Source organism: Pristiophorus japonicus, chromosome 18 (assembly GCF_044704955.1).
Source record: "Pristiophorus japonicus isolate sPriJap1 chromosome 18, sPriJap1.hap1, whole genome shotgun sequence".
Taxonomy (NCBI): domain Eukaryota; kingdom Metazoa; phylum Chordata; class Chondrichthyes; family Pristiophoridae; genus Pristiophorus; species Pristiophorus japonicus.
Genome location: NC_091994.1, coordinates 113,914,201 through 113,926,241, shown reverse-complemented (window position 1 = coordinate 113,926,241; position 12,041 = coordinate 113,914,201). Strand labels below are relative to the sequence as shown.

Genomic DNA, 12,041 nt, shown 5'->3' with positions numbered 1-12,041 from the left:
AGGGAGTTCCAGAGCTTAGGGCCTAGGCAACAGAAGGCACGGCCACCAATGGTGGAGCGATTATAATCAGGGATGCTCAGGCGGGCAGAATTAGAGGAGCGCAGAGATCTCGGGGTTGTGGGGCTGGAGGAGATTACAGAGATAGGGAGGGGAAGGGCCATGGAGGGATTTGAAAACAAGGATGATAATTTTTTTAATTGAGGTGTTGCCAAACCAGGAGCCAATGTAGGTCAGCGAGCACAGGGGGTGATGGGTGATCAGGACGTGGTGTGAGTTAGGACACGGGGCAGCGAGCACAGGGGGTGATGGGTGATCAGGACGTGGTGTGAGTTAGGACACGGGGCAGCGAGCACAGGGGGTGATGGGTGAGCGGGATTTGGCGCGAGTTAGGACACAGCACACTGGGTGAGGGTGAGCGGGAACTTGGCGCGAGTTAGGACACAGCACACTGGGTGAGGGTGAGCGGGAACTTGGCGCGAGTTAGGACACAGCACACTGGGTGAGGGTGAGCGGGAACTTGGCGCGAGTTAGGACACAGCACACGGGGTGAGGGTGAGCAGGACTTAGCGAGAGTTAGGACACGGGGCACGGGGGGGTGATGGGTGAGCGGGATGCAGTGCTGATATAAGGATGATGATATAATGTGGCAGTGGATGGGCTGAGCCAGCTGGCTGCACACACTGCTTGATTGTGCCCCGTGCCCCGTGTCCTAACTCGCGCCAAGTCCCGCTCACCCTCACCCCCTGCCTGTTGGTGTGTACATACCTTCCCCATTCGCTATTGGCGGTCAGAAATAAGCCGCAAGCAGAAGTGTTTCCCTGGTCCACAATGGTATTGCCGCGTTCCCTCGGGGGGCTGCACTCCAGCGTAGATGGGGGGACGCGGGTCCCTCCGGGCCCTGCCTCGTATGTTGCCACTTGCCTTGGCTGGGCCTTGGTTACACACTGCTGCCACGCATACATTCAACGTGACGTGTATTTGCCTCATGGCTTCTTTGCTTAAGAACTCACAGCTACATGTTTGCTGTGAAGAACGAGCTGGTTTATTGGCAGAGGTTTACCAATCAAACTGAACCCGACCAGTTCATCCACCAGGCTCACAATTGTCCGCCGCATCTTGGAGAACCTGGACCCAACTGGCCGGGGTTTTATTGAGTCTTGTGAACATCACATGACTGGCTCCACAACTATTTTGTTGAACCTATGAAGCACAGTGCCCCCTTATTAAAGGGGCACCAAAACCGACAAATGAACAAATTAAACAGATCAAATTAAAATTTGGTTGCCAGGGCTGAGGGACTCCAACCCCTCCGGCGCCCACCTCTCGCGGAAGGCCGCGAGCGTACCTGACTGGCTCCACAAGCCCATGAGCATGATCACAGGTGCACACGCTACACAACACACGGCAGTCCGTCAGTGCGCGTGTGCTGTTGGCCTGTGCCACACTCCTCCCGACATTCGGCTTTGTACAGGCGCAAATTCTCCGCGGTGACCCATTGTACCGCGTGGTACAGACAGGGCAGGTACAACACCACCAGGACCGGCTTATTATACAAGTGTTTCCATTGGATAATGGAGTCGTGATGATGCACCATTGAGGAGGCTCATTGGAGCATAAACCCTGGCGTAGACAAGTTGGGCCGAATGGCCTGTTTAATACCTGGGGTATCATCTATACATTGAAGTTAAGCAAGACCATGCACTGGATTCGGTCTCGAGATGGACACGTGCATCCGTATCGGTGCTTAAAGTGATTTTTCATGCTTTGGAAAGGGATAATTATTCAGTCGGTGCCTAGTTAAAGGCACAAAGAAGATGAATAGAGCTCTCTCTGGTATTCAGGAGTTAAGAGGATTTGGTGAAGCAGTGGCTATTGTTTACGGGACAATAATCATCTTGCAGCTCGTTTTGTCTGAGCATGTCGGGTATTAGCGCTGAAGATGAATGCACTGTGTGGTACCTCACTGACAGACTCTGCTCGCTGGGCAGCAGGTGCTTGCTCTAGAGCCACACCATTCACGGGATCAGTGATCTTCTGTAATCCCTCATTGTGGCTGCTATTGAGGTGTCAGCCATAGCTCAGTGGGCAGAACTCGCCTCTGGAACAGGAGGTTGTGGGTTCAAGTCCCACTCCAGAGACATGAGCACAAAAATCTAGGCTGGCGGTACTGAGGGAGCGCTGCACTCTCGGAGGGGCAGTACTGAGGGAGCGCTGCACTCTCGGAGGGGCAGTACTGAGGGAGCGCTGCACTCTCGGAGGGGCAGTACTGAGGGAGCGCTGCACTCTCGGAGGGGCAGTACTGAGGGAGCGCTGCACTGTCGGAGGGGCAGTACTGAGGGAGCGCTGCACTGTCGGAGGGGCAGTACTGAGGGAGCGCTGCACTGTCGGAGGGGCAGTACTGAGGGAGCGCTGCACTGTCGGAGGGGCAGTACTGAGGGAGCGCTGCACTCTCGGAGGGGCAGTACTGAGGGAGCGCTGCACTCTCGGAGGGGCAGTACTGAGGGAGCGCTGCACTGTCGGAGGGGCAGTACTGAGGGAGCGCTGCACTGTCGGAGGGGCAGTACTGAGGGAGCGCTGCACTCTCGGAGGGGCAGTACTGAGGGAGCGCTGCACTCTCGGAGGGGCAGTACTGAGGGAGCGCTGCACTGTCGGAGGGGCAGTACTGAGGGAGCGCTGCACTGTCGGAGGGGCAGTACTGAGGGAGCGCTGCACTGTCGGAGGGACAGTACTGAGGGAGCGCTGCACTGTCGGAGGGGCAGTACTGAGGGAGCGCTGCACTGTCGGAGGAGCAGTACTGAGGGAGCGCTGCACTGTCGGAGGGGCAGTACTGAGGGAGCGCTGCACTGTCGGAGGGGCAGTACTGAGGGAGCGCTGCACTGTCGGAGGGACAGTACAGAGGGAATGCTGCACTGTCGGAGGGGCAGTACTGAGGGAGCGCTGCACTGTCGGAGGAGCAGTACTGAGGGAGCGCTGCACTGTCGGAGGGGCAGTACTGAGGGAGCGCTGCACTGTCGGAGGGGCAGTACTGAGGGAGCGCTGCACTGTTGGAGGGACAGTACTGAGGGAATGCTGCACTGTCGGAGGTGCCGTCATTCGGATGAGTCATTAAACCAAGGCCCCGTCTGCTCCCTCAGCTGGACGTAATGAGTCCCATGGCACTATTTCGAAGAAGAGCAGGGATGGTGTCCTGGCCCATATTTATCCCTCAAACAACAGATTATCGGGTCATTATCACGTTACTGTTTGTGGGAGCTTGCTGTGCGCAAATTGGCTGCTTCGTTTCCCACATTACTACACTCCAAAAAAATACTTAATTGGCTGTAAAGGGCTTTGAGATGTCCGATGGTCATGAAAGGCGCTATAGAAATGCCTTTTAGTTTGGCCAGATTTGGGGAGGTGTACTCAGCTTTGGGCACCTTGTTATAGAAAGGATAGAAAGTAATGGAAAAGATGCAACATCGATTCACTAGGGATGATGGGCTGTGGTTATTATGAAGTGAGATTTGAGAAGTTAGGGTTTTTTTTACAAAAACTGAGATGGTTAAGGGCGGCCTGGTGGAGATTATGATGGGGTAAAATGCACCACAAGTGCACACATTTACAATAATCACCAAGAGTTCGAGTAGGTTACAAAAAAATCTTTTATACTGAGGGTGGTTACAACAACAATCACAACAACTTGCATGTATATAGCACCTTTTAATGTAGTAAAACATCCCAAGTCACTTTACAGGAGCGTTCTAAAACAAAATTTGACACCAAGCCAAATGCGGAGAAATTAGGGCAAGGGGCCAAAAGCTGGGTCACAGAGGTCGGTTTCAAGGAGCGTCTTAAAGGAGGAGAGAGGCGGAGAGGTTTAGGGAGGGAGTTCCAGAGCTTGGGGCCCAGGCAGCTGAAGGCTCGGCCACCGATGGTGAAACGATTAAAATCACGGGATGCTCAAAAGGCCAGAATTGGAGGAGCGCAGAGATCTCGGAGGATGGTAGGGCTGGAGGGGACGAGGGATTTGCATTTGGAATCCTCTGCCATAAACCGATGGTGAAACAGGGTAAATAAATTATTTCAAAAGGAAACTGAATCATAGAGATTTACAGCACAGAAGGAGGCCATTCGGCCCATCTTGTCCGCGCCGGCTGACAAAGAGCTATCCAGCCTAATCCCACTTTGCAGCTCTCGGTCCGTAGCCCTGTAGTTTGTAAAAGAGGAATGTTGCAGGATACGGAGAGCGAGCAGAAGAGTGGTGGTCAATCAGATAGTTTGTGTGGAGGGAAACACCGGTGCAGACATGCTGGGCTACCACAATGAGGCATCGATCAAACCTGGGACCTTCATATCTCCAGAGCTCAGTTAAACACCACGTAGCGCTTTAAAAAAATTAGTTCCCAGAGTGTGGGTGTCGCTGGCAAGGCCGGCATTTATTGCCCATCCCTAATTGCCCCTTGAGAAGGTGGTGGTGAGCCGCCTTCTTGAACCGCTGCAGTCCGTGTGGTGAAGGTGCTCCCACACAGTGCTGTTAGGGAGGGAGTTCCAGGATTGTGACCCAGCGACGATGAAGGAACGGCCGATATATTTCCAAGTCGGGATGGTGTGTGACTGGGAGGGGAACGTGGAGATGGTGGTGTTCCCATGCGCCTGCTGCCCTTGTCCCTCTGGGTGGTAGAGGTGGCGGGTTTGGGAGGTGCTGCCAAGTTGAGTTATTTGGGAACCCCATAGTGAAGCTGCCCCTTCTCACTAAGTCCTGCTGTCTGGGTTGCCCTTCACAGACAAGTGTTTTAGTAAAACTTTATGAAGATACCAGACTTCTATTCCAGAGTATCTTGGGGAATGTTCTGCTTTTTGAATTACTGGATGAGAGATCACGTAATTTAGCTTGAAATGAACACTTTGAACGTTGATATTTAGCTCTGTGACTGTGCAAATGATCGGCCTCTGAGCTGCTCAGATGATGCGAGGATTATAGAGTTAGTCCGAGTTAATTCTCTTCTAATGTCTTTTCCCCCCTTCTAATTTGCGCCCTTCGGAGCCGATCCCTTGCTGTGGTGGGTCGGGTTGGAGAGGTTCCTGGGGGAGTCCATCCTTCGCTGTGTCGGCAGAGATGTTACTGGAGTTGCAGATCCCTCGCTGTGTCGGGGCGGAGACCCCTCGCTGTGTCGGGGCGGAGACCCCTCGCTGTGTCGGGGCGGAGATGTTACTGGAGCAGCCAGCACAGCTCCCACTCAGGAGGGCCTTTCACTGCCGTCACACAGCTTGACCCAAAGCTGCTCCAACCTTTAATCCTCAGTCGCTCGACCGGGGAACCAGACAGTGTCTCAGCGATATGTAAAGAGGGATTAGAGGTCTGGAGCCTGGCTTGGCGAGCGATCCCTCGAGAGGGGGTGGGTGAGGAGCTGTTTAAATAAATGTGTACCAAAAAAAAATTATTTGCTGATTGCCTTCGAATTAGTGGAGACATTTACTCTCAGCTGATACACGAGAAGATTTTTATTTATAAATTCTCGTCTTTGTTTTTAAATCCCTCCAGGGCCTCGCCCCTCCCTATCTCTGTAATCTCCTCCAGCCCCACAACCCCCCGAGATGTCTGCACTCCTCTAATTCTGCCCTCTTGAGCATCCCTGATTATAATCGCTCCACCATCGGTGGCCGGGCCTTCTGTTGCCTGGGCCCCAAGCTCTGGAACTCCCTCCCTAAACCTCTCCGCCTCTCTACCGCTTTCCTTAAAACCTCCCTCTTTTCTGCCTTAATATCTCCTTTTGCAGCTCGGTATCAAATTTTTGTCTTCACACTCCTGTGAAGCGCCTTGGGACAGTTCACAACATTAAAGGCACTATATAAATACAGGTTGTTGTTGCATAATTAGAAAGTGTGAGGACCCAGTGGGTGTGATGGTGAAATACAGGGTTTATTTTGTACCAAGCCGCTTGAACGAGGAGTGTGCCGTGGCTGCTGGTACTTTAGCATTGGTGCTGTGTTACAGGGTGCAGCCCATGTCCCCTTCATTGTTTGGGGGCTGCGTGGTCCCTTTAACGGGCTGCGTGGTCCCTTTAACAGGCTGCGTGGCCCATTCACAATTTCACACGCGCGAAGTCTCCCATTTGGAGAGCCGGCCCTGGGCTGTGCGGGATTTGCGGACTGTGCATCGGGGGAACGGTGGTGCCTCCCGGCGGCAGCACAAAAACCCGTGAGTGGAATCGTGCTTGCCGATTGTGATTTAAGGGTTTTATTTTGGGCTGTGGACCGTCTCATTTAACGGAAGCGCTGGCTTGTAATGAACGGGCTGCCTGAACACTCGGGTGACCATGTCCAGCTCTGTTCTGTGCCGCACTGTCGGAGGGGCAGTACTGAGGGAGTGCTGCACTGTCGGAGAGGCAGTGCCGAGGGAGTGCCGCACTGTCGGAGAGGCAGTGCTGAGGGAGGGGCAGGGCTGTGGGAGCGCTGCACTGTCGGAGGGGCAGTACTGAGGGAGAGCCGCACTGTCGGAGGGGCAGTACTGAGGGAGTGCCACACTGTCGGAGGGGCAGTACTGAGGGAGCGCCGCACTGTCGGAGGGGCAGTACTGAGGGAGCGCCGCACTGTCGGAGGGGCAGTACTGAGGGAGCGCCGCACTGTTGGAGGGGCAGTACTGAGGGAGTGCCACACTGTTGGAGGGGCAGTACTGAGGGAGCGCTGCACTGTTGGAGGGGCAGTACTGAGGGAGTGCCACACTGTTGGAGGGGCAGTACTGAGGGAGTGCCACACTGTCGGAGGGGCAGTACTGAGGGAGCGCCGCACTGTTGGAGGGGCAGTACTGAGGGAGTGCCACACTGTCGGAGGGGCAGTACTGAGGGAGCGCCGCACTGTTGGAGGGGCAGTACTGAGGGAGCGCTGCACTGTCGGAGGGGCAGTACTGAGGGAGCGCCGCACTGTTGGAGGGGCAGTACTGAGGGAGTGCCACACTGTCGGAGGGGCAGTACTGAGGGAGCGCTGCACTGTCGGAGGGGCAGTACTGAGGGAGCGCTGCACTGTTGGAGGTGTTGTCTTTCGGTTGAGACGTTAAACCGAGGCCCCGTCTGCTCTCCCAGGTGTGCATAAAAGATCCCAGGGCAGTATTTTGAAGAAGAGCAGGGAGGATGTGTAGGCACTGTGTAAATGCCAAACCGTTCTTGTATGGCAGGGTGGTTGGTGCGGGACGGTTGGCGCGGGACGGTTGGTGCGGTGCTGTTGGCGCGGGACGGTTGGTGCGGTGCTGTTGGTGCGGGACGGTTGGTGCGGTGCTGTTGGCGCGGGACGGTTGGTGCGGTGCTGTTGGTGCGGGACGGTTGGTGCGGTGCTGTTGGTGCGGGACGGTTGGTGCGGTGCTGTTGGCGCGGGACGGTTGGTGCGGTGCTGTTGGTGCGGGACGGTTGGTGCGGTGCTGTTGGCGCGGGACGGTTGGCGTGGGACGGTTGGCACGGTGCGGTTGATGCAGGGTGGTTGGTGCGGGCGGTGTAACGTGGTCTAGCACGGCTGGTACAGGGCGGGCGGTGTACCGTGGTCTAGCACGGCTGGTACAGGGCGGGCGGTGTAACGTGGTCTAGCACGGCTGGTACAGGGTGGTTGTGCAGTGAGCACTGTGCTGAGGGTAGGAGGGTGAGGTGTATGCGGCCTCAGCGGGGGTTGAGCCGGGGTGCCAGGTTGTTTGGATAGCTGCAGGGTCAGTGTTTGGGACACAGCTCGGCTGCCTGTCAGCGGGCTGAGCCCCACACCACTCACTGCAGGGTGTTGCAAAGCAGAGAGGCTTCTGCTTGAAGAGGTTTTATAATATTATCCCAAGGTAAATAATGTATAAGCTGAATGTCGGCAGCACACTGTGAGGTGGGGGAGGGGAGCTCTCTCTTGCCACTTTATTTATAATGGGCTGTTTCTCAGCACACTCAGAGTTCTCATCAAGGACAGGAAACCTCCCAGGAAGCGTCCAATCCCCCGGGGCAGGAGCTTGTTAAATGTTGCAGCCGCTCTCTCCCAATACTCTCATCTCTGGAGCAACATCCTGTAAGCCAGGAGGGCAGCGGTGATGTGTGTGGGGCTGCTGGCAGTGGGGTTAATGTGGCAGCAAAGGCCTTCACAGGCACAATGGATCAGGTTAGTGCCTAATGAGGACAGGGGTTACTGCGGCCACACTGACTGACTACCCATCCCTTTGTCCACCGACACATGGCAGCAATGGTAAGTTTACACAATCTTTCTTGCTGTATTTTTTAATTCATTTTGCACATTCACAATTTAGCATATTCGTGGACTGACTATCAGCTTTTGGCAATTAATTAACTTCCGAGATAACTGGAGCTGGATATCTGGTTACTGCTGAAAACAAATTCTCCTTTGCTCGGTGTTTAGTCGTTACTTATAACATCTTCATGAACCAGAGCGTGTTTGAACTGTGTACAATTGGCAGATGGGACTCCTGATCCCTGATCTTGGAGCTGCGCTGTGTGGGAGGATAACTTTCTATTGCAGGGCTCAATGAATGTGGTGCGGATCTGTACCGACATATCTGTCCTCCTCCCTCCCCCATTGTTTGAGGCATTCCTGTTCTACCATGTGTTTGAAGCTGAGCCACACAGAGAAAAAACGGACTCCACAACCAGTACAAAGTGACCAGGATCATAAATCCACGCTCAGGAGCTCCGAGCTGTTCTGTTTGGATTGAACGTTGGAGATTAGGTAGAGATATAGCCAAGGTCGGATGAATCACGGTGTGTTCCTGCACCGGGAGTGAGTCCCTCTGCTCCTCGCGTTATTCAATCGACTTTCCACAACTCGTTTCTGCCAATTGAGACGTCGCCACAGCTCAAAAACAAAACCCCGTTTACGGGATGAGGTGCGCGCCCATAGGGGACGCACAGGTTCGGGTTAAGACACGTGCCACGCGTACGCTGATACCCGGAACTTGCGATCTGTCACGTATTCTCTCGACAGATCACACGCGTCCCCGGGAGAAGGGTCACCACGAGCGGAGTCCAGCTATTTGCCCAACTCCTGCCCAGCGAATGCCGGCAAATTCTCAACGTCTGGTAAACGTGTGAAGTTTGAAAAAAAATTATTTTCATGTTTTTTTTAAAAATCATTTTACATTAAAAACCTTGTGCAATAAGGTCAGCAAATTTTTAGCCCCGTTAAAACAGCTAAATGTATTTTTCAAAAAATTACATTTTTGTTTTAAATATTTAATTGTGCCATTTTAATTAACTTTAAATATGTAATTTTTTTTGATGTCTAGATGTATTTTTTATCCCCATTCATACTTATGGGGATTCCGTACACACACATGAATGGGGATCTCCTTCTTTGATTGGTTGGGCCGGTCCAATGTGACCCGCCTGCTCCCCTGGGTACGCAGGCCTATGCGCAGGCCGACACGCACAGGCCCAGGAGCGCGAGTCTCCACGCATCCTGAGGCAGAAGATAGGCGCGTAGATTCTTTGCTGGTCGCGGAGCCTCCGCCCGAGGGGAACCTCAGCCCGAGGGGAACCTCCGTCCGCGGGAAGCCTCCGCCCGAGGGGAACCTCAGCCCGAGAGGAACCTCCGCCTGAGGGGAACCTTCCGGGAACCTCCGCCCGCGGGGAACGTCCGCCCGAGGAGAGCCTCCTCTCGCGGGGAACCTTCCGGGAACCTCCACCCGAGGGGAGCCTCCGCCCGCGGGGAACCTTCCGGGAACCTCCGCCCGCGGGGAACCTCCGCCCGAGGTGAACCTCCCGGGGAACCTCAGCCCGTGGGGAACCTCAGCCCGAGGGGAACCTCCGTCCGCGGGAAGCCTCCGCCCGAGAGGAACCTCCGCCTGAGGGGAACCTTCCGGGAACCTCCGCCCGCGGGGAACGTCCGCCCGAGGAGAGCCTCCTCTCGCGGGGAACCTCCCGGGAACCTCCGCCCGCGGGGAACCTCCGCCCATGGGGAGGCTTCGCCCGAGGTGAACCTCCCGGGGAACCTCCGCCCGAGGTGAACCTCCCGGGGAACCTCAGCCCGTGGGGAACCTTCCGGGGAACCTCCGTCTGAGGGGAGCCTCTATCCAAAGGGAACCTCCCGGGAACCTCCGCCCGCGGGAAGCCTCCGCCCGAGGGGAACCTCCGCCCGCAAAGTGGGCCCCCGATATTCACACGACTTGCTGCTGGCGAGATTCCCACCCCGCCGGGTGAAGCCGGCATGTTTGGGGATCTGCAGCACACTTGCCCGTGGTGGCGGGGCGTGGGAACCGGTGCAGCCGGGCCGGTGAACAAGAGTGTTTGCCGGAGATGCTGGGCACCAGTGCCGCAGTATGGTGGATGTGCCGGTAATGCCTGTGGTGGAACGTGCACAGTGTCTACATGTGCACAGGAGCACTTACACGAAGAGCAGGAAAGGGCTACTGAGGGAATGATCAGCCATGATATTGAATGGTGGTGCAGGCTCGAAGGGCCGAATGGCCGAATGGCCAACTCCTGCACCTATTTTCTATGTTTCCATGTTTCTGTTACTCAGAGGGCTGTTCCCAGTAATTTAGCGAGTTTGCCACATGCTTATTGCAGGAGGCGCGTCGGATTGATTTTAACATTAAAGGCACAGTAAGATTCAGCAGCACAGTGGTTATTACTGGACCAGAAATCCCGAGGCCTGGCCCTAATGATCTGGAGACATTTCACGCCCCGTCGAAGGCGCTATTGGAGCCGCACAGCCGGGGAATTTCGCCCCTCAGCATCTCTCATTTGCTGCTAATGTAATTATGGAGAGAGGTTTATCAGGGTTTGTATTCAGGTGTAAAATTTCTCACAAGTTGTGAACCTTTCAACCGCTAAGTATTTGATCCCAAGCCCCCTGAGTGGCTGGGCTAGCTGACCTTCGAGCTGCGAGGGGGGACTGTGAGCCAGCGCTCCCCCGCTTCACCAGCTCCAGTGGCTCGGGCTGGGAACTGTGTGTGTGTGTGTGTGTGTGTGTGTGTGTGTGTATATAGACAGTGTTTGAGGACAGGAGTGGGGAGCTCACTCATTGTCCAGGCTCCCAGAGGGAGAATGGCTGCTTGGTCAAGGCCTGAGATTCACCGATACCCATGGAGTAATGGCCCCTTTTACATCAGTACTTTCAGAACAGCAGTGAAAATTGTGGGGGTGTTGGGGGGTGAATAAAATTCTACAATAATCCGCAAAGATCAGCTCGAATGTGGGAAAGAAAAAAGACTTGCATTTCTATAGCGTATTTTGTGACCACCAGACGTCTCAAAGCACTTTACAGCCAATTAAGTACTTTTGGAGTGTAGTCACTGTTGTAATGTGGGAAACGCGGCAGCCAATTTGCGCACAGCAAGCTCCCACACACAGCAATGTGATAATAACCAGATAATATGTTTGTGATGTTGGTTAAGGGATAAATATTGACCCCAGGACTCTGGGGAGAACTCCCCTGCTCTTCCAATAGTGCCGTGGGATCGTTTATGTCCATCCACCTGAGAGAGCAGACGTGGCCTCGTTTAACGTCTCATTGGAAAGACGTCACCTCTGACAGTGCAGCACTCCCTCAGTATCGTCCCTCCGATAGTGCGGCGCTCCCTCAGTATCATCCCTCTGACAGTGCGGCGCTCCCTCAGTACCGTCCCTCCGACAGTGCGACACTCCCTCAGCACTGCTCCTCCGATAGTGCGGCGCTCCCTCAGTACCGTCCCTCCGACAGTGCGACACTCCCTCAGTACCGTCCCTCCGATAGTGCGGCGCTCCCTCAGTACTGCCCCTCCGACACTGTTGGCGCTACCTCAGTACTGCCCCTCCGACAGTGCGGCGCTCCCTCAGTGCTGCCTCTCCGACAGTGCGGCGCTCCCTCAGTACTGCCCCTCCGACAGTACTGCCCCTCCGACAGTGCGGCGCTCCCTCAGTACTGCCCCTCCGACAGTGCGGCGCTCCCTCAGTACCGTCCCTCCGACAGTGCGACACTCCCTCAGCACTGCCCCTCCGATAGTGCGGCGCTCCCTCAGTACCGTCCCTCCGACAGTGCGACACTCCCTCAGTACCGTCCCTCCGATAGTGCGGCGCTCCCTCCGTACTGCCCCTCCGACAGTGTTGGCG

The 12,041-nt window shown here is 55.3% G+C and overlaps 1 protein-coding gene across 8 annotated transcripts in view; it reads left to right on the top strand.

Moving 5' to 3' along the window:
- LOC139228989 (polyhomeotic-like protein 2) overlaps positions 1 to 12,041 on the top strand; it is a 271,331-nt gene that overhangs the window by 195,902 nt on the left and 63,388 nt on the right. The gene's annotated exons all lie outside the window — the stretch shown is intronic.